This window comes from Pipistrellus hanaki (genome assembly GCF_964339955.1).
Source record: "Pipistrellus hanaki genome assembly, chromosome: 5".
In the NCBI taxonomy this organism is placed as follows: domain Eukaryota; kingdom Metazoa; phylum Chordata; class Mammalia; order Chiroptera; family Vespertilionidae; genus Pipistrellus; species Pipistrellus hanaki.
In genome coordinates, this window is record NC_140507.1 from 82,739,904 (window position 1) to 82,759,151 (window position 19,248).

At 49.4% G+C, this 19,248-nt stretch overlaps 1 protein-coding gene across 2 annotated transcripts in view; it reads right to left on the minus strand.

The window, feature by feature from the left end:
• Positions 1-6,634, minus strand: part of LZTS1 (leucine zipper tumor suppressor 1) — a 52,062-nt gene extending 45,428 nt beyond the window's left edge. For both annotated transcript variants that reach the window (XR_014795004.1, XM_084883796.1), the window contains exon 1: positions 6,445-6,634. The gene's annotated coding sequence lies outside the window, so the exon portion shown is untranslated. The remainder of the gene's footprint in view (positions 1-6,444) is intronic.
• Positions 6,635-19,248: the final 12,614 nt, after the last annotated feature.

The following is a 19,248-nucleotide window of genomic DNA, read 5'->3' on the forward strand; positions in this document are numbered from 1 at the left end:
CTGCCCCTTCTGCCCTCCAACATTATTGGGGTCAGGGGGAAAGGTGCTGGGGGACCCAAGCTTTGTTTCCCTGCCTCCTTCACTTTCTCTTAGCTCCTTCCCTCTCTCCTTCCCTTGCCTGCCTTATACTCAATTCTCTCGCTTTTCAGCAGGAATATAATGTTCGGCTGCTTTACACCCACTCTCTGAAAGCTGCCAGTGAATAATGACTAAGGTGGTGGGTGGAAGTACAGCAAGTTGAGACCAATTTAGCAGTCCGGGGTGCCAGGAGGAGGCTGACTGAGCAGCAAATGGCTTTGCCACAGCAAGGAGAGTGCGGCTGCCCCGGAGCCAGCAGGCCAGCCAGCCTCCTGCACAGCCCCGGGGCCCGGCGGGCACTGCCTCGGCCACCCACAGCCTGGGCACAGCGTTGTAGCCATGCATGGGGCTGGGTTTGTCCTCAGACACGATTGGATTTCCAGAGCTATACCCATCCCACCCGATCTTAGCTCTGCTTCTGGCCCCCTCAAGGGGCTGTTTCCTTGTCCATTCCCTGGGCTGGGAGTTCCACCCAGCCCTTTATCTCTGCTTCTGAGGGATGCTTTGGCCTGGGGGGCATCAGCAGCTCTAAAGGGCTGATGGCAGCCAATCTGACTGCTCTGGGCATGGCAGAAATGGAGGTCCTGGGTGTCAGGGAGGTCGGCTGCCCGAGTATACACCACATCATGCCACCGAGAGGCCAACCCAGATGCAACTGTGAGTGTGGGCACCACAGGAGGGCATGTCTGAGAGGGAGAAATGACAAGACTGGATAAATGAATGAGTGTGAGTGTGTGTGTGTGTGTGTGTGTGTGTGTGTGTGTGTGCTGGCTGCCATCCTGAAGGCAGTCATCTTCTCCCACAGTGACTCACTGACATGGAAGCAAATCTATGGGTGATCTGGGTACAGTAGCTCTTCACTGCCTTTGTTCCAGGTCCTAGATATAACCCACATCATCTGTTCGAATACAAATTTGGCCTGTCACTTAGTAAGAAAAATCACCTCTCTGCTGGATTGATTAGAAGAGCAATTAGTGAGCGCGCGTGTGCCTCTCCCCCATCCCCCCCTTTCCCCATCCCTGCTCCATTCGAATCTCTCCTAAACGTCTCCTCATTGGAGGCAGCCTCCACGTGCGACCACCTCCCAAGCCTGGTTCCCACGCTCTGCTCACATTGCCAGGGGGGAGACTGCCAGCCCACTTTTCTTTGGAACTTACTTCGTGCCCATGGCGGACACACTGACAAAGAGAATGCAGTCAAGTTTGGTATTCCAGTGAAATGTCATGCATTCAGATTCTGTGAAGGCAAAATCTGCTATAATTTCAATGTGGAGGAATGAAACCTTACGGATTGACCAGCTATAAAGAAAGAACTGATGTGAGAGAAAAGTTCATTTCCTAAAGTGAATCTCCAGTAGACATTCCATTATTCGAGATACGTCCTAATTTATTGTTGATTGATTCAACAGACATGCATGACAAGTGGTTAGGGAGAAGGCAGCTTAGAAAAAGTGAAGAAAACTCTGACTCCCATCACGCTTGTGATCATAATAATTACGAAAGCAACTGAGTTCTCATGATTTTAAAAATATATATATTTTTTGCCCAGTTGGCATGGTTGAGCATTGACCTAAGAAATATTTGTTTTGCCCAGTTGGCATGGTTGAGCATTGACCTAAGAACCAAGAGGTCACGGTTTGATTCCCAGTCAGGGCACATGCCTGAACTGCGGGCTCCATCCCCAGCGTGGGGCACACAGGAGGCAGCTGATTAATGATTCTCTCTCATCATTGATATTTCTCTCTCTCTCTCCCTATGAAATCAGGAAAAAAATATCTTTTTAAAATATGCCCCCCTCCCTCTAAAGATTAAACATTTGCCCAGATTGGCAGTCAGGATGGCTGGCTGGGTTCAAATCCCAGCGTTCCACTTAAAATCTTGGGTAAACTCTTTTACCTCGGAAGAGCTCACTCAGTTTTCTCCTCTGTCACATTGTAGACGAAATCTTCCTACAAAGCCGTTAATAACAACGTCCCTTTTAAGATGTAAAGTCCTGGACAGATAAAGGGGCTATTGGAACCATTACTGCAGGAAGGCCAGGAACGGCGTTCACCGTCTGGTGGAAGTCGATGTCTGGCAGGAAGCAAGCGAGTGAGAGAAGCAGGATGGAGATCGCAGACACAGAGGCAGCCGTGCCAAGGGCAGCTCGCCCAAACCGAAGCCCAACTCCACTGTGCTCGGCTGCGACACCTCCCCACGCACGCACGGCTCTCAATCCTTGGAGGAGGAGGCCCGGGCCAGGCTGCACACTCGTTTGGCTGCAGGCAGTTGTAAGAGGTGAGCCCTCCCACCTTCATTCCCTGTCTGAGCAGGGTGACTGGCTGAGTGGGAAAGGAGGTAACAGGGTGCCCCCAGGGCTCCTCCTGGAAGACAAAGCCCCGTCCCCTCAGCTCTCAGCTTTCATCCTGGAGCTGTGACCTGGCTGCTCCGTCTCCTCTCTCCTACCTTCTTGAGGGTCAGTCCACCATCACTTCCTTCTTCCTGACATCCTTGAGCTCACCTTCCTCAGGCTGAGCTGCTGCTTCGTTTAAAGTTAGTATAATCTGCCCTAGCCGGTTTGGCTCAGTGGATAGAGTGATGGCCTGTGGACTGAGGGGTCCCGGGTTCGATTCCGGCCAGGGGCACGTGCCCAGGCTGTGGGCTCTATCCCCAGTAGGGGGCATGCAGGAGGTAGCCGATCAATGATTCTCTCTCATCATTGATGTTTCTATCTATCCCTCTCCCTTCTTCTCTGAAATCATTAAAGAAATATATTTTAAAAAAATAAATAAAGTTAGTATAATTTGTCATTGATTCCTGTGTGCTGCCCTCCTTCCCAATTCTCATCACAAAATATTTAGCCTTTTTTTTTTTTTTTTTTTTAAGATCTCCCATCAACCTGATGGAAATTCATGATGTACTTTGCACTGGGAGTTCATGAACTCAGGAAGGTCCGTGACCTTGAATGGGTAAGACCTTTTACAAACAGAGAAATGCAGAGTTTTTCAAACGTGAGTCATGATCTTTGAGAGGAAAACTGAAGTCATCACAATCCCTGCGAAGGCATGGGGCAACCCTGATGAGAAATAACGGGGTGGTCCTAAAAGCTTTGGAAGGGAGACGCCAGACTGTGCCTGGGTGACCTTGGGCAAATCACGGCCAGATTACCTCCCCAAACATGGCAGCAATTCACCCTGGCAGCAGCAGAGTCAGAGTGTCCAGTTGAGATCAGTGGCTTTCAAACGCAGCAACACAAAGACCTGTTCACAAAGACCTATTCAAAAGGAAGCTCGAAGACCAGCCGTGTAAATTGCCTGAAGATTCCCCAGGCCTTTGGACACTTCTTTGCTGGCCAAGTGCCAGAAACACCTCATCATTGCCCTGGAACCACTGGCCCCCTGGGGTTCCAAGTCTAGATCACACATAGCGCCTCCCTGTATCATCCTACTTGTGGGTTGACTGGGCTGGAAATGGAGTGGATTGACAGATAGAATGGGGGGTAGCGGGGTAGGAGGTAGGCTTTCTTAGGCTCCCAGACTATTGGAGGCAGGAGCTGGGATGGAGAAGCCCTGATGAGGCAGAGCCTCTGAAGGAACTGGCGCAAAGCAGAGGCCGGGAGTATCAGAGGCCAGGCCACACAGCTGCTGTTGGGAAGAGTGCTCCCTGCCCAGGGTCTCTCTTTTCTCTCCTATCACTCCATTAAACAAGCATTGACTAAGGGCCTACACAGAGTAGCCAGACATTGTACTTTGGGCTGGGAATTCATGACACAATCTCCGCCTCTAAGAACGTTGCTGGCTCTTGAGGAGCCAGTGGGCACAGGTGGGATAGCATGGATGATGACAGGAACTGTGGAAGGCCCGGGACCCAGGCTTAAGGAAAGAAAGGAGATGGTTTCTTGGAGGGGTTGATTCATGTGGTTAAAAGCAGAAGTGCAAGCGGGGGCTAGCTAGGTGGAGGGACTGGGCAAGAACGTTTTACAGAGAAGGAACACGTATTTCTACGTTCAAAGGTAGCAGGAGAAGAGCCAGGATGGAGAGCTGAGGTCAAATCTTCGCTCCCTCCTCCATTTGCTATCTCCTCCTCAGATCATCACACATACCCTGTAGGGCTGAGATAATGGATGGATGAGATAATGGATAAAAAAAATACCGGGCACAGAGTACGCAGTGGACGTTATTAGATGTCGTGAACTATTACCCATTACGCTCCTCTGTAAGCTGCTTAATGACAGGTTTGCCATCATTACTTTACTCATCTTTGAAGCCTCACCGCCTGGCCCAGAGCCTTGCATTTTGTTGGCACCGGCTGAATACTTATTAAATGAACGTGGAATGCACGTAAAGGTATATAAATAAATGTGGGAAATGAGAAGGCCGTATTTTATGGCTGAAGCCCACCTACCTCTCGGTCTATACAGGCAGGTGCCCGGCTTCTCAAAACTGCCCGGCAAATCCTCGCCTGACACATGCCCAATGCTCAGGCTCTCCCAACGCACACAAGTGCACAGCAGCGCCCCATGATGGCAGCTAATCTGCCACAGGTCTACCGAGGCACACGCACAGACACACATGCACACGCTGAACGGCTGAAGCAGGTTTTACCTCGAGAAGCACACAGAGGCGGCCGTGATGTTAAATGACAAATATCCTCCCTCTTGTTCGCCCACACCTTCGAGAGACACCCTTCTTCCTCCACCTGAGCTTCTCCTCGCAGCTCAAGCCCAGTGAGTCCCCCACTCACATCTGTCCAGCTGAGACTTCGTACTTGAACTCCCAGTGGCTGAGTCCAAGTCTGCTCCCCTTAGCTGTGGGCCCCGGGGAAAGCCCTGCCCCTCTGGGTGCCTCAGTCTCCTCACTGGTAAACACGGAGAGGTAACCATGCTTCCTGCCCACCTGGTGGTTATGGTGTCAGGATAATGGAGATAGCAAAGAAGATAGCATCTGTGAGAGGCAGAAAGTGCCTCAGAAGAAAGGCGCTGGATAAATATAAGGTGCAGACACCACGCCTGGTTAGCGTATATGCCTCTGCCCACGGACCTGGCTCTTTTCCACCCGGGAGCACAGACGCCCTTCCCCCTGCGAACTTGGTCTCTCATGCCCACTTCCACGTGCATGCATAGACATTCTCCCAGCACCTGCCTTTCCCCCAGCAAATTGTTTTTGAACTTGGAGGAAGCTCAGGTTACAAACACTCTTGCTCCCACAGACCATTCTCAAGGGTCTCCCAAGAATCGCCAAGCAGACAGCTCATCTCCCTGCCCGTGGCTGGGCTCCTCTGCTCCCACAATTATAATGAGGCTGCACTTCCAGCAGGGCAGGCGCCCCTTATCTGGCGCAGCTCCTGCCAAGAGCTCCCCAGAACCCGGAGCCTCCTCGTTCATTTGCCAGCACCCAAGACCCGTACGGAGGGAATAGAGAGGAAGAAGGATCTGGGAACTTCAGATGCTCAGAGCCCCAAGCACTCCTTGTTCCTGGGAAAAGTGAGGGCTCTGAAGCTAATAAGCCTGGGACACTTTTCCTGAGGCTGACATGCTCGTGGGCGAGCGGAACACTCATTTGCTCCGCAGTCCAATCCTTTCCACTTGGAGCAAGAAAGGGAAAGATCACCTGGCTCTTGTTTCGGTGCCTGAAGCATGTGGAAGGGTGTGTGTGTGTGTAGGAGTGCAGAGTGGTGGTGGTGGTGGGGGGGGTTGGCTGCCTGTGGTGGGAGAGAGAAATAAGTGAATGTGATGTGTGTGTGTGTGTGTGTGTGTGTGTGTGTGTTGTGTTGTGTGCATGTTCAGGACTGATCCTGGTGGCTTGCAGTACCAGGGGGTCACTTAAATTCTGGGGTTATCAGCCCCCTCTCTATCTACCTCATCCTTTGTGACATACTCCTCCAGGGAAATATTGCAAACCTCTAACTGCATCAGTGTCCCTTGCCACTGATGCGGACACAGCCCATCACCAAAGTCCCAGAAGGCCAAGTTCAGGGATCAAGGCTTCAGCTGTCAAACTCTCTGTCTGGGGCCAGGGCCCCTCCAGCCTCACCATCACCTCTGGCTCCCTCATCAGTGTCACCCAACACTTTTGCCTATCAGATTCGGGGCTGGGAGTAGATACACCCCGTCTGCAGGAGACAGAGATGAAGACAGAAGGACAGACATACCATCATTCTCTCTTCTGGGCTGGGACCAGCCAGCAGACCCACCCTGGCGGAGGGGAGACCCTGACAGTTAACGTACAGAGACAAAGACACCTAGACAGACCGGGCGCACACAAAGACTGACGGATGCGCGGACGCGCTGCACCCCTCGGGGAGCGCGGGGTCCCCCGGAACCTGGGCGTCCTCCGTGGCAACAGACCCTTGTGGAGGCGAGCGAGACCCCACGTTCGCCGCACCTTACCTGCCCCCGCGCCTCGGGTTGACTTGAGAATGATTTCTCAGTGGCTCTGCAGTTTGCTTTCGCCCCTCCTTTCTCAGAGGTGCGGGGTGGCTATGGGTCCCGGGACGAAGCGGGCGGAGAAACTTCGGCCGCTCCTCCCGCGCGCTGCCCGCCGCCCGCCCGCTCCCAGCGCGCCTGCCTCTGCTCGGTGTCCCGGAGCCACGGGCGCGCAGGCGGGAGGGGCCGCGGGCGGGGCGGGGCGGGGCGAGACAGGCACTTCTCATTGGCCATGTCTGGTATGGGCGGAGCCTCGGGCGGGGATGGGCGGGGCCAGAGCCGGGCCCGGCGCCGCTCATTGGCCGGGGCGGGGCAGAGTAGCGGCAGGCGGGGCGGGGCCGGTCATTGGTCAGAGCAGGGCGGGGCGGGACGAGCGCCGGCGCCGGCGCCGCTCATTGGCTCAGGCGCGGCCCGCAGCCTCCCCCTCCCCTCTCCGTGGCCTTTGTTTCTGGCTGACAGCTGGGGCTGCTGGCGACCTCCGGGCTCCTGTGCGTCCCTGTGCGAGAGCAGAGTCTCTGGCCCCCATATCCCCGCTCTCACTTCCAGCAAAACCCGCCGAGCGGCCCTGGGTCTTTCTCTCCTCCCTTCCTCCCAATGTTCCCATCTCACTCTTCTCCTCTCCCTCTTTTCTTTAGTTACCTGCACTCGGTTCTGACTCCAATTTCCTTTATCCATTCCTTCTCTTTCTCCTCTTCTCCGTATTTGCCGTCTTACAAGGTTTCCCCACTCCAAGCCCCAAACCCCGCCAAAGGGCTGGATTTCTAGGTTCAGAGACTTGACCAGCAGCCTAGTGAGGGGCATTGCTTCCCCATGCCAGCATTCCAGACTGGAACCCAGAGCCTGGCATTCTTACTCCCAAGACATTTCAAAGGCAAACTTTTTCAGTTCCCTCCCAGGGACTGCGCTTCAGGGAAAAGCTGAGGCCTGTTTCAAGTTTATAGCTATTAATTTCACCCAGTGCCTTTCCAACACTATCATTTTCTTTTACCACACTCACTTTCAACTGTTCGTAATTGAGCTAGGAGGAAAACCAAGCTTACAAGCTTTGGTTGGACAGTTAAACGGGGTGCCAGGTGTTGCATGAAGCTCTGGTTCTGAGGGTGCACTGGAGATAATCCTCTAAAAGCCAAGCCTGGCTCTGCCCAGGCAGCATCAACCTTAGACAAAAGAGGTGTGTGTGTGTGTGTGTGTGTGTGTGTGTGTGTGATGGCGGGGAATATTTAGTAGCTGACCTCTGATTATAAGTAGAATGGAGGAAGACAACACCCTTTTGTTTCTGCCACCCTCTGCTCAGTACCCTGTAGGAGATCCTTCTAGACCCTTCCTAGAAGCCAGCATAGCACGGGGCTTGAGAGCACAGGCAGGTTCTGTCACTTATTATCTGTGTGACCCTGAGCAGTGCTTTAACCTCCTTAGATCTCAGTTTTTTTTCATGTGTAACACGGGGGTGACAATTCCCAGTATGTAAACTCTCGAGGGCAGGGACTATTCTCATGTTCATGGCCGAGGGAGTCAGTCTTGTTTTGTTCATGGATGTATATTCCCAACACCTAGAACTTGCCTGGCATGTAGTGGGCACTCAATAAATTCTTGTTAAATAATGAATTCATAGATTGTAGTTTGTTGTGAGGATTCAGTGAGAATCCTGACATGTGGTCAATACTTACCCATGGGAATTATTATAAGTAATACGACAGCTTCTCTGTGTCCCCCAAAGGCTATTCATTCTTCTCTGAACTTCACCTCTTCTCTCCCACTTTGTGTATACTTGTTCCTCCACTGAAAAGCCTTTCTCTACCTGTCAAAAATTTGAGACCTACCAATGCACACCTTCTCTGATCACCCCAGGCAGAATTATGGTCCCTTTATCTAAAGCCCCAGGCTTTCTGTAGCCCATTCATGGACATAGCATACGCATGCTTGCTTGCATGGTGGCTGACACTGTAGGTCTGCTTCCCTAGAGTGTGAGTGGCCCTTAGTCAGGAACTGGACTTTATACAAAGCTCCAGAGACAAATGTGGTGCCTCCCAGGTGGCAGTTTCTCAGGAATATTTGCTGAGTGGGTTAATATTGACCAAACAGCCCAGCCCCTTAAGTAAAGGGTAGAATCTTAGAAGGTAGAGTAAGGGATCAGGGGGGCTCCAGACTTCAGTCAAACTCATTTGTGGTTACTTCAGATGTGGAATTCTATGGAAGAGGCAAACGGCTTCTGGAGGCCTGCTGCTCCTGGTTTTGATCCCACCAATGACTATTTAAATGCTCTTGGGAAAGCCATGTCCTTGGCTAGGCCTCAGTTTCTCCCCTCCCTCCCCTCTCCCCCTTTCTCCCAATGTTCCCATCTTACTCTTCTCCCCTCCCTCTTTCCTTTTATCACCTGCACTCCACTCTGACTCCAGGTTTCCTTTATCCATTCATTCTCTTTCTCCTCTTCTCTGTATTTGCCATCTTCTTTATCTATTTCTCCCTACACCGCCTCTCCTCTCCCTTGTATTCTCTCTAAAAATCAATGGGAAAAATACCCTTACTTTAGGTGAGGATTTAAAAAAAGGAAGAGACATCCTGGGCAAGGGATGCTTCAGAGATAAAGGTGCGTTGACCATAGAGGTGGAAATAAGGGAGTGAAATGGAGGGAGGAGAGCGGTGATGGTATAGTCTCTCTCTCTCTCTCTCTCTCTCTCTCTCTCTCTCTCTCTCTCTGTGTGTGTGCGTGTGTGTGTGTGTGTGTGTGTGTGTGTGAGTGCAGTTCATAAAAGCCTCAGGAATGTGGTTTCCAGGCGCACAAAGCCATAATTACTCCCTGATTCAGCCGTTTGGTATGGTAATGCAATGGCTGGGTGTGTCTGCCCCTAAAACCCCTGGTGAGATTCTCAGTGTGGCCCCTCTTCCTGCCTTCCTCTCCTGAAGAAGTGCTGCTGTTCCTGGGCCCTGGGTATCCCCTTTGGACATCTGCATCACTCAGGCTTGCCCTTGTCTGAGCTATAGTCTGGAAAGCTGGGTTATGAAGCATGTTCTTATAAAAAGTCTTTTGCCGTCTTCATCCACTCATCACTCAAGACCAAGCAGTTTACTGTTCTGGCTTATCATTTTGTTCTTCATCTCTGGAACGTAGGATTGGCCATATAGGGCAGTTCCATGGACCAGCAGCTTGTCTGGATGAGGACCATCTCCGCCTTTCCAATGGACTTATCACAGTTCAAATAATTGTCTTCCTTATCGTTCACCGTCAACTCTTCTGTAAGTTTCTCATTCAAGACCAATTCTTTCTTATTCAGCATTAAATCCCCAACACATTGTTGGTGTTTGGCAAACACTCAAAAAATACTTGATCCAAAACCAGTTTGGCTCAGTGGATAGAGCGTCAGTCTGTGGACTGAGGGGTCCCAAGTTCGGTTTCAGTCAGGGGTATATACATCTGTTGCGGGCACATCCCCGGTGGGGGGTGTGGAGGAGGCAGCTGGTCGATGTTTCTCTCTCATCAATGTTTCTAGCTCTCTATTCCTCTCCCTTCCTTTCTGTAAAAAATCAATAATATATATATATTCTTTTTTTAAAAAAAAATCCTTGAATGAGTTCTATGGAGGGGGCAGAATGATGTCTCAGAAAGGCATGGACTCACACACAGAAGATCTGCATCGACTCCCACTTTTCACACATGTGCTCTTGTCATAACCTTTTAGACTCAGTTTGCTCACTGGTAAAATGGGCCCAATAACATTTGCCCTATTTGTCTTGTGGCAATGACACAAAGACGAAAAGAATGAATAAAGGCAGAGGTGTTAAGAAAAGTAAAAATGTTAAATAATTTTTTAATTTCTTTTAAGTCTAAAAATCCAGGGCCTTGTATTGGGAGATAGAAAGGCTAGCTAGCCCTGGCCAGTGTTGCTCAGTAGTTATTAGAGCGCTGGCCCATGCACCAAAGGGTCACAGTTTCTATTCTGGTCAAGGGCACATACCTTGTTGCAGGTTCAATTCCCAGCCCTGAGTTGGGGTGGGGTGGACTGGAGACATATATGTGAGACAACCAATTAATGTATCTCTATCACATCTCTCTCTCTCTCTCTCTCTCTCTCTCTCTCTCTCTCTCTCTCTCTCTCCCCTTACTCTTTTTTTCTTCCTCCCTTTCACTCTCTCTAAAAATCAATGGAAATAAAGGCTGACTATAGTTGAGGTTAAGTACTCTCCAAAAGTAAATGAGAAAAGATCATTGAGAAAAGCTTTCAGGGAACAGGCTTCCACTACTCCATTTATCTCCCACTAACCAGAAAAAGTACAAGACTTTTTTCCTGCAGGTGGAGCCAGGCCTTCTGACCTTAAAGGTCCTGTCTCCCTTTAGGGTACAAAATGGGTCCCCAGGAGTTGCCTTGGATGTGTAGCTCTTAGAACCAGACTCTACCTTCCCCACCTGTAAGGCCTGGGGCACCTTGCCTCTTATCTCTGTGCTTCAATAAACTCTCCTTTGTATGAAAAGAGCTCCTCCTAGACTTGTCTGAGTGTTAAGTGAGATAAAATGCAAGGGGCATTTCTCATTTTCTAGGAAGTACTACCAGACTTCAAGGAATTGTTTATCACTACCATTATCCTCCTCACCATCAGTAGCATCATTGTCTATAGCGATGCTGAGTGTTGTGTTCAGGCTCAGGCAACCAGGGTAAAGTAGAGGGAACAAATTCTTCAGGGCCCTAGGGGAAACTTACTGACCTCAGAATTCCTGTCCAAGGGTGACTCAACCCAACGAGCATGCTCAAGTTACATCAGGAAAGATGTCCACCCCACTCTTTCATCAAAAGGAAAACTGAGTCCAAGGGCAAGAGAATAAACGGATTCAGTTTCACGGAAGATAGGACCCCCGGGGTTGAAGGCATGTGTCCCTTTCCTGCCTCAGAAACCGTGTAAGTGATGCGGTGCCTCGAGGTGGTTTGGTTTGGGCAGTGTAGCCCTTAGGCAGTCAGCCTTCCCCTGAGAACGGTGAACCAGACATCTTGGCTAATGTAAAACAGGACTCAAATGGCACTAACTAGCTTCTAGTGCAAATATACTTTAGTTAGCCTCTAGTTGACAAGGCTCATGATAATCGTTTAGCAAACCCTTCGATATAAATGCAGGGTGGAATAAGGTGACAGAGAAATAAGAAGGAAATATTCAAATTTTACTTCCCTCACCCCCAAACACCATTTCAAATGGATACTGATAGATTAAATAGAGAAGGTAGACCAGAGACCGAGATGGCAGGACACACAGGCTTTATTGAGGGAAGGGTACCCCTGCCAGCTGCTTCCACCGAGAGGTGCAGAAGAGAGTGAGTGAGGGGCTTACAAGCACCTTTAAGGATAGAGGGTGGGGCTTAGGGAACTCAGCACACGCTGATTGATTAGGGACCTAGGGTCTTAGGAATGGGGGCTTAGGGTATTTGGCAGGTTCAGAGCTCAGGAATGTCTGGCTGCAGGTGGGGTTTATGTCTGTCCATCAACTGAGGGAAGGGAGGATCTATCAGATACAATAGACTATTTCTTTTTTCTTTCTTTCTTTTTTTCTTTTTCTTTTTTTTTACTTAGCAATTTAGTAGCTTTAATAAAGAGATCTTATTACCTGGGGGGATATGGACAACTGAGGGACAAGGAAACATTTGTAAAAAGAAAAATGTGTTGTTGGCTAGCTAGGATGCACTGAGACGTGTGTCCATCCTGTCTGCAGAATCAATGAGTGGATGTGGGGACAGCTTTATCATGTGATGGAAAGCAATCAGTGACCAATGACTTCTTTACAATAGACTATTTCTAATTCAGTATCCTCACTCTGAAAGGTCCAGGCCCATCCAAAGGTTCTGGAATCTATCTCTTCCATGGTTTTGACTAGTTTCTCTAAAGCTGTGAATCAGGAAGATGTTTCCACTTACAGCTAACAAAAACAAAACAACAAACAAACAAACAAACAAACAAAGCCAAATCACACTGGCTTAAACAATAGAAAATACTTCATGAAAGAGATAAGTTAAGAGATCACCTCCCAGGTTACTTCATACCTTGGCTTCACGGCGTCATCAGAGAAGTATCTTTCCTAGGATCAAGGAAACCTTTCCTGAAAGGCTCTCGGCCGACTCTGGACAGGCTTGGCAACATCATCTGACAATCATCGGCAAGCTCAAGGAGATTACCATGGTTGGCTTTGACCAATTGGATAGGGTGGAATAGATATAGGGATATATCTGGTCTTTCCATCTCTATGTGCTTACAATCCAGAGTACAGCTCTCCTTCTGGATGGCTGCTTCAGGACTGCGCCCATAGGTCTAGTAGTCACACCCAGAACCAGCAGTGGGCTGAGGAATAAAAGGCCTTTGTTCCTACATCTCTTTCCTGGGATCAAGGAAACCTTTCCTGGAAGGCTCTTGGCAACATCATCTGACAATCATTGGCAAGCTCAAGGAGATTACCATGGTTGGCTTTCACCACTTGGTTAGGGTGGAATAGATATAGGGATATATCTGTATATCTCATCTTTGTCTTCCAGGAGAAAGGGGAAAGCTGGAGGAAAACAGTCATTGCTGCCTATTATGCACCATGGTTTTTGCTGGACTGTTTAATCTATGGGATTTTATTTAATACAGTAATCATTATTGCTATTTTCTAAATAAAGGCATTGCAACTCAGGGTGGTTCAATGATGTGCCTCAAATTCCACCACTAATATATAGAGAAAAAAAGGACTGAATCAGGTCCATCTAAAGCCTTGTCTCTCTGTCTGCTGGTCCAGCTGGCTCTCGAGAGTTGACTCTTCCCAACTCTACCCAAGTCCAGAGACCCCAAACTGAGCCAGAGCCTTCCTCTTACCATCAAGTTTGCACTTCTTTGCTTAGCTCTAAACACCTCGACACTGTGACCCCATCCTTACCTACTCCCCCCATTTCTCCCTCTTCCCCAACGTGTACCTCTCCTCAGTTCCATGCTGCTTCCCATCTCCATCAAGGCCATGTCCTCCTCCTAGCTCTTGCTCTCCTTCAAGCCAGAATGAAAGTGTCTTTGAAGACCCTTCCCAATCCCTGACCCAGCCCTCCTGGGTCCCCCATCCCCACCCCATTGAAGTCCCATTAAAGAGCCCATCCATGTCCTGCTGTTCTTTCCTTCACTGTGCACGTTGTAACTTGTGTTCTGTTGTTCCAGGTGAATGAAGCTCATTTTCCTACTGGGTTTTTAAGTGCTCAGCTCAGTGCCCGGCATACCATGGGCACTCAACAAATATTTAATGGTAAATGAAGGCAGGGACCACCTCTTGTTTCTCTAATAACACCCAGCCTACTGCTGAGCACATGGGGGGTGACTAATGGGTTAATTGACTTTGGGCTAATTTCTCCCCAGGGCTGAGGAAGAGCACGCAGACAGAGACGTTGGCATGACCTTTGTCAGTTCTGAGAGAGGCCTTCGGCAAACGGGTCCCGTCAAGCTTACATTTGCTGTAGCCCTAAACTCATTTAAGCAAATAGAACACATGAGACCAGGACGCCAGGGAGATCATTTAGTTCCCCCATGGGGAATGTTGGCTCGCTCGTTTCCTCCTCCCAGGAGGGCAGAAACAAATAGCAGAGGCTTTTACATCCCGCGTGTTGAAATTTAATTTACACATGGACTCAGCCATTTCTCAGGAAGTCCTAAATGACAAGGCCCATGCTGTCCCCTAGGAGCTCGTGGGGTCAGAGACAGGAAAGTCTGGGACAAAGGACCGTCCTGGGCTTGGGCTCCTGCTGGCCCACCTGGCTCTCTAATGGAATCCTCCAGGTCCCTGCCCCTCTCAGCTAGAACTGCCAGTCTCCCCACATGTCTTCCGAGATTAACCTCACTCCCTTTACTTTTGTATATCAGATTCTCTAGGTGTCGGCCACATCCTTGGCTTTATTTCCAGACTGAATGTGGTCTCTATCAGAAGGCCTCAATCTTATCACTGGCAAAAATAAAGGAGGAGGAGGAGGAGAGAAGGGAACAGAGGGGAGGCAAGTGCCTGCGGCTGCCTCAGGTTATCTCCACGGTCACTTCTAGCATTTTCTGACTCTTTAGCTGGAGGGTGTCTGGGAGCAGCTCAGGACTGCTGCAGTGGCCCCAGGAGAGGCTGTAGGTAAACTTGGAGGGATTTTCTCTTTTGCCTTGAGTACAGTCGAGGCAAAGTGGGAAACAGCATCCGTTAGCCTGAGGTTTCCGGTACCAGTGCCCACATGCCTGTGTGGCTGGGAGGGTTTGATATTTGTGATGTGGGTGGCACAGCACCCGCCAGACAGGAACCCCCTACTGTTGTTGTTCCTCACCAACTGCCTCCCCCAGTGCAGACCCAGAGCCTTTTCTACCCTAAATCTCCTCATCGGAATCAGCCTCCTGATTTGTCCTGAAGCAGACTCAGCAAGGGGTGAGGGGAAGTGAACAGCATTTTGAGTCTAGGCTGGAGGTGAGATCTGGGTTTGAATTCGACTGTACTTAGTAGCTGCATGACCTTGGCCCATTCTCTTGCCCTCATAGCCTCAGTTTTAGGAACATTGACAGTATAACTCCACAGGCAGGGGGACAGGGACGCACATAGAGCAGACTAAATGACATTTACTACCGTTCTTGGGGCTACTGGTACTGCCACCAAATAGAGCTCTTCACACCAAGTGGTGTGTGACACACAGCTTCTCGCTGCTTCCTTCCCAGCTCCACCTCCCATCCCCTTCTCTAGGGGGGAAGCGTTTGAATTTTATCAAAGAAGATAAGCTAACTGTATGAGCTTTCTGGCACAAGCTGTGGGCAGAGGAGGTACTGGGGAGGTCAGTGGGGCTGCATCTTGTCCTTGAGATCCCAAGGTCAGGTTCCCAGCAGAGCGGGAATGCTGAGTGCGGAGGAGCTAGCTCAAAGTCAAGGGCGGGCAGGCAGTGGGGAGCCGGTCCAAAATGGCAGCTTGAGAGGAAGTCTGGGCTGCCTGTTCTGGAACCTCTCAGCGCGGTGTTTAGCATGTTCTCTCATTAATCCTATTTAAAGCCCGGCTGCTGAGAGGGGAGGCGGGGAGTCCTGTTTCAACTTGCAGCGGTGAAGTTCCCTGTGCTGCAGGGCTGAGCCCGGCGCGGGGAGGGGGGGGGGCTTTCTGGGACCACCGGGAAGCCTTTTAGAAGAGCTTCTGAGGCTTCCCGGTAGACCTGCACCTCCCTGGGGCGACCCCTGCCTTTCCCCGCCGGCCCTGGCCCTGACCTGTGCTGAGGGAGAGGCTGCTTGCTCAGAGAGCCGGAGTGTGGGCTGCAGGCTGGGCCCCAGTGGGTTGGTGACAGGTGAGGAACGCTTCCCTGTGGTGCAGGCTGGGGAGGGAGGGACAAAAGAGAGTGGGCTCTTGTGCAAGAGTGTTTGCTGGGAAAGCCCCTCTCCCTCTGGGCATGGGCAGCCTCAGCTGGTCTACAGGCTGATGGCAAACACTCCCAGCTTCTGTCACCGGGGTCCTCCTGGAGAAGCCAGATGCAAGTGACCTCGAAGGGGAAACGTGTGAGCGAGCCCACTGTTGATGCCAACAGAGGGTCAGCCTTTTGCAGAGAGGGACTCATGGACAGTGTTTGCTTCTCTGGCATTGCTTCTGGGAGACTGAAAAGAAACTTCCTAAGTCTATCACTGTAAAGGAGAGTTGATGCTTGAGATTCTTGGTCGGCAAACTCATTAGTCAACAGAGCCAAATATCAATGGTACAACTATTGAAATTCCTTTGGAGAGCCAAAACTTTTAAACTTAAACTTCTTCTAATGCCACTTCTTCAAAATAGACTCGTCCAGGCCGTGGTATTTTGTGGAAGAGCCACACTCAAGGGGCCAAAGAGCCGCATGTGGCAGTTTGCCGACCATGGTACTAGGGCCAGGCAAAATCTGCTAGTCTTGTCCAAAAACCAGAGTTGATGGGAGCTCTGACATTTACCAGCTACATGACCATGGGTGCCATTTAATCTCAGCTGATTTTCTATAAAGTGAAGAGAGAGCCACCCCAGCTCCCACACCCCCATCTGTCATACATCCCCCTGGGTTGTCACCGAATTTGCGATCAGATCAGGAGACAATATGAAAGTTCTTTTAAGTTGCAAGTCAATGTACACCTGTGGCGGATGCACCCCTTTTACTCAGCCAGACATTAAGCTTGTTCCCTATTAGTCTGATAAGCTTCTAGGGCTGACCACTGGAATTCACAGCAGAGTTAAGGTTGCTCTCATAGTTACTTCCTCTAGTTCTGAGGACCCTTAATTTAAAAAAATTTTAAATTGATTTTGAGAGAGAGAGAGAGAAATCAATTGGCTGGAGAGAAAGAGAGAGAGAGAGAGAGAGAGAGAGAGAGAGAGAGAGAGAGAGAGAGAAAGATCAATTGGCTGCTGTACAACTTGGGTATGTGCTCTGACCAGGAATCAAACCCACCACTTTTTGGTGTACAGGACTACGTTCCAACCAACTCAGCCACATGCACCCAGGCCTAAGGACTCTTCCCTCACCTGGGCCTTCTTTGGATTGTCTGAGAAGGTGTCATGATCAAGGTCAGAGCCTTTCTTAGTAAGATCCACACACCATGATCATGACTGGATTGGAGTAGAATCAACCCATGGAAAAGGCAGGAGCATCTGACGATGTCTGAAGATTTAGTAGCAAGAGTGACGTGCTAGTAGGAAGCCAACTTTGTAAGCTCAGGTCCAGCGCTGCTGGGACCAAGTGAGATCTATGAAAAGGCACTTAATTGTTTTGTATCTTAGTTTTTCCTCTCAGTAAAATGGGGATAATAAAACCCAACTTGTGGTTCCATTTGGCTTATGGTGATGGGGGGTTGGGAAGGAAAGGCTGAGATGTAAGGTAATTTAGGCCCCGGCGACTGTCAGGCTGTCCTTGATAAAAGCCTATTTGGCGGCACTCTCGCTGTCTTGAAGCACAGCCAGCCTCACTATGATTTGCATGAAACTCCCACAATGCCAGGCGCCATTCTCATTGCCTTGAAAGCAGGAAAGCAGTTGGGCAGAATATGCTATTTTAAGACTTAAAACTGAAGGAAAAAAAAAAATCAATGTGAGCATAAGGGATAATTTAACAGAATTGTACTCATGAGGAAAGGGAAGAGACATTATATGTTAACTTCGAGTCAGGTGCAAGTTGACATTTATGTACCAAGTGAAATCACTACAACTAAAAAGAACAAGTTAACAGCCCTATTATCACCAGGCAGGGACAGAGAGGGAGAGGTTCAACACTTCTCTAAAATGTCCAGAGGGAACCGAGGAAAAACACTTGTTTTAGCCTGACAGTGTCTTGGCCTGGACTTCAGAAGACCTGGTACTTCAGAATTTCCATTTCTTCCCCTGGAGCAATATTTGTAGAACACTTCACACTTTTGAAATCCAAACATCGTCTCATTTGATCTTGGCCAACCTTTTAATGGAGGAAAGACAGGTATTATTATCCCACTTAGCAGCTGAGAAAGCTGAGGCTCAGGAAGATTAAGTCTCATACTTAACAGGCCACAGATTGAGGCAGAAGCCACTTCATTCTTTGATTCACATTCCACATGTCCAAGCTGGAACAGCCCGCAGTTAGAATTTCCATAAAATTCCAAATTCCATAGAATTGATGGAGCTAAACGTCCCAACCTCACCCAACCCTAGAATCCTCACAACAGCACACATAGCAGGTGGCTGTCCAACTCTGGTTGGAGATTTATATTAACAGAGAACCCATCATTTTATGAGATGAACCATTCTATGTTAGACGTCTGTAAATGTTGGGTAGTTTGAAAGAAAAACCCCCACCTCTCTCTCCCTAATGCCTGGCCACTAAATGTTGAATCCTGAACAGAACTTAGAAAGGATGAAATAATGGCTCAGGTCTAAGAGATGAGACTCCTGTGGGTTGGGGAGTGAGTTCAGGGCCATGAGTACCAGCCAGGGCCTCGTGGGTCTGCCACACCATGCTCACTGCACTATGAGCAACCCAAATAAGCTTTCTCCTTCTTCCACCGGAAAATCTTGCACATACTCAAAAACCACAATCCAGTCCACTTGGGTTTCTTCCTTTCCAAATTGAATGTTGCCATTTTACTTTGCCATTATTCATATGATGTGATTTTTCTCATTTATTCAATAAATATTTCAAGAGAACCAACCATACTCATCACTGTGCCAGGTGCTAGGAACATAGCAAGAACAAGACAGATATGTCCTTGTGTTCACGAAGCTTACCGTCTGGCATGGAATATGGTCACCGAGCAAAGAAAATAAGATGTGGTGAATGCAGTGCTATGGGAGGTGAGGTACAGGACATCTAGGATCTATGTTGGGAAGCCACCTAAACTGTGCTGCCATTGACCACTCTTTTAAAAAAAATGTTTTTATTGATTTTAGAGAGAGGAAGAGAGAGGGAGAGGGAAACATCGATCTGAGAAAGAAAGATCCATTGGTTGCCTCCCATAGGCCCCCTGACCAGGAGTTGAACCTGCAACTTGGAAATGTGCCTTGATCAGCAACCTTTCAGTGCACAGGAGGATGCTCAACCCACTGAACCACACCAGTCAGGACTGCCACTAACCACTCTTGTTATTATGCGCCCATATGCTGTCTAGTTAGAGACATTCTCCCTCCTGCCCTCTCCTCTCCTCCCTCTCTCTCATTTTCCACACTAAAATTCTGGTAAGGCAAGCTAAGACTGAGTTTGCTCCGCCCCCCCCCCCTCCCCAAATGCTGGATTTTTAATAAATTAAGCTCCCCTCAAATCTTTACAATCTACTGTCCAGACAGACCTGATTAATTTTTAAA